Consider the following 3,357-nt stretch of genomic DNA (forward strand, 5'->3'; position numbering starts at 1 on the left):
ATATCTTTGAGAGAAGAAGTGGTGAATGCAGCAGAGTATGAGAACGGGAAGAAGGTACAGTAGAAATCGTTAGATAAAACGTGAAATATTAAATCTGACACGAGGGAAAAATATAAAAATGCAGCAAATAAAGTAGGCCATTGGAAATAGAAATATCTAAACATGACGCTGACAGAAAGTCCAAAATTGCAACGTCATTTTGCACTTGGAAAACATAAGGGAATGAAAATGAGAAAGAACAAAGAAAACTTTGCTCAAAGGACAAGCAACTGTCAAAAACTCATTTGGCAAGCCAGAACTAAGCAAATAAGAGAAGGCTAGATAGTGGAAGGAATATGTAGACAGGAGAGGGGGAGGGGTTGTACAAACTAACATAAGTACAATGTTAGATTCCTGTGAGATGTCTGAACACGCAAGGCAATACTGATCGTACTACTTAACTAAGTAGACACACTGAAGAACAGCGAAACTGTGTTTATAGAATTTGCATGTTTAGAGAAAGGTTTTGACAATCTTAATTAAAACATTCTTTGAAGCTCTGAAGATGTCATCGATAAATCACAGGGGCACAAGATTATCTACAACTTGTACAGAAACCAAACTGCATTTCTAAGACTTCAATGACTTGAAAGGGAAGCAGTAATTGAGAAGGCAGAAGTAGAGAGGATATAAAATGAAGACTGTGAATAGCAAGAAAAGCGTTCTGAAAAAGAAAATTTGTTCACATGGAATATAAATTATAATGATTGGGTACTATTTTATGAAGGTATTTGTGTGGAGTGCAGCCTTGTAAGTGAAACGTGGGCGATGAACAGTTCTGTCGAGAAGACAATGGACGCTTTCAAAACGTGGTGATCAATAAGAATGCTGAAGATTAGATATGAGGATCGTGTAACTAAAGAAGAGGTACGAAATTAAATAGAGTAGGAAGAGGAAATTACGGCACAACTTTGACTACAAGAGGGGTAAGTTGACAGGACATATTATGAGGCGTCAAAGAGTGAGGACAAAGGGGTTGCGTGATAGTAATCTGATAATAATCATTTGTTCAAATGCTATTCTACTATTTTATCTGTTAATGTAAGCAGTGAATTTAGTCTTCCATGCACTCCTCCACAAAACATTTAAACCAAAACTGAAATCAGCTGAACACCAAACCTTTCAACCACTGTCTGACAACTACTGCATTCACTTTCAACTTTCTATAACTATCACTGGCTAGCCCCACACATATACAGATATAAGGAGAACAGAAATAAACAAACAATTTCAGCATATAATTCTTTAGGTTGGCAACATGTACATAAACAAACCAAACAGGAAGGGGCATGAGGTGAACACACTGTAGTTACGACTTCAAATCAGTGTTTTCGGTAAAATGTCTACAGCTAGTGACAGAAGAAAAAAGAGTGAACATGAAAATGTGCTTATGTTCCATAATCTAAGTTTTAGTTCAACCTCCAGCATGTGACCAGGTGAGGGGAAACGTATATGTCCGCCAAAAACTCGATTCACTGTAAGTAATCAGTTATGCATTTAAAACAAAACTGAATCATTCCAGATTCCACCGAAAATGCCTTAAAGTAAAAGACGAAACGCGTCTTGAACCAATAAAGTACACTCGATAAAGAAAAAAAACGTCTGTTACTTACCAAAGGAAATAATCAATAGCTGTAGATACTTGGCAAATTACATCTTATGACATACCAGCAAATTAGTTTCTGTTTAACTTCTCATTCCACACGCTATTAAATGCTGTTTAAAAAAAATCATCTATCCCTTCTGAAAAACTGTAGTTTCTTTCATATCTCAGTAGATAAACAGATTTTGGATATTTATCATGCGACGAAATACATGACTTTTTACAAGTTATCGTTTGCAAAAAAACGCTTTTAGATTTCTTGAACCGTTTACGAAATTTGCAGTTGATACAACCACATGGTTTACAACGAGCAGGACGAAGTATCGGTCGCGTCGCGAGCGACCTGCGCGTGGTCACCGCACAGCCCGTCCGCTGACATATCATTCAATATCTCGAGAACGGTGATAGCTATCGTTCTGCTCTCAGCTTTAAAAGCAATTTCGATATGTTGACTAAATTTCATACGCAATAATGTATTACCTAAAATGAACTATACGCAAAGTCCACGCAATGCGTTTTTACCTCTGCATATTCATTAAAATTTCATGTAAAGGTTTACGTAAATGCGATACAGCAAGTAACCAAGACGAATATCGAAAAGAAATTCGGCCCTTTATCGAGAGAAGATATCAGGCTGTAACATGCCCAAGAATCAAATTTTTCTACCGAATAGTTTCCTTGGAATCGGATGATAAGTATTTCATAGCTGCCGCCGCGTCCGCGCCAGCGGTTCGGCGAAAGTTCTTGTGGCCCGGGGTTGCGTACCTGACGTCACGCTCAGCGCGTTCTGTGATTGGCGGCGCGCACCTGGGGCGCGTCACGCGGCAGGGGAAGCGGTTCGACATGGTCAAACCGCGACGCAGAGCCCGCCACGCCGTGCCGCTGACGCTGTTTCCATGGCAACCACGCCGCTGACGCGCTGTTTTGACGCGCGGCAGCCCTAGCGGGAACCGGCCTTTTTTACGCGGCCAGATAACAGATGGCGTTAGCGGAAGACAATTGGCATACATACAATATCATGAACACGTTAACGAACAGATTGAAATGTCGAGACCGAGCGAGGTGGCGCAGTTGTAGCACACTGGACTCGCATTCGGAAGGACGACGGTTCAATCCCGCGTCCGGCCATCCTGATTTAGGTTTTCCGTGATTTCCCTAAATCACTCCAGGCAAATGCCGGGATGGTTCCTCTGAAAGGGCACGGCCGACTTCCTTCCCCATCCTTCCCTAATCCGATGAGACCGATGACCACGCTGTCTGGTCTCCTTCCCCAAACCAACCAACCAACCAAATGTCGAGATCGTCTCGAACACAGTAAGGGACAAAACAGGAAGTAAAGGGTGACTTTGTAGATGATAGTGGGCATGTGAATGAATCCACTGACATGATTAATTCTCCACAGATAAAGAAAGAACCGAAAGAAACTTTTGAAGTAGGATCGGAACACACTGATTCCGTAGAACAGAATAGTGTGAAAATTTTAAGCATGAACGAATTATTTGAACGATTGACCAAACAAATTGGAGGACATAATGATCAGCTTAAAACACATGTAGATGAGCTCAAAACACAGAATGAGCTACTTAAAACACACGTTGACGAGCACATTAAAACACAGAGTAATCAGATTAAAGCACAGGTCGAAGATCAAGGAATTAAAATTAGTAAACAAATAGAACAGGTAGAACAAAAAGTGGGTAATTTAAGTTCTGTGG

Source organism: Schistocerca americana, chromosome 5 (genome assembly GCF_021461395.2).
Source record: "Schistocerca americana isolate TAMUIC-IGC-003095 chromosome 5, iqSchAmer2.1, whole genome shotgun sequence".
In the NCBI taxonomy this organism is placed as follows: Eukaryota; Metazoa; Arthropoda; class Insecta; order Orthoptera; family Acrididae; genus Schistocerca; species Schistocerca americana.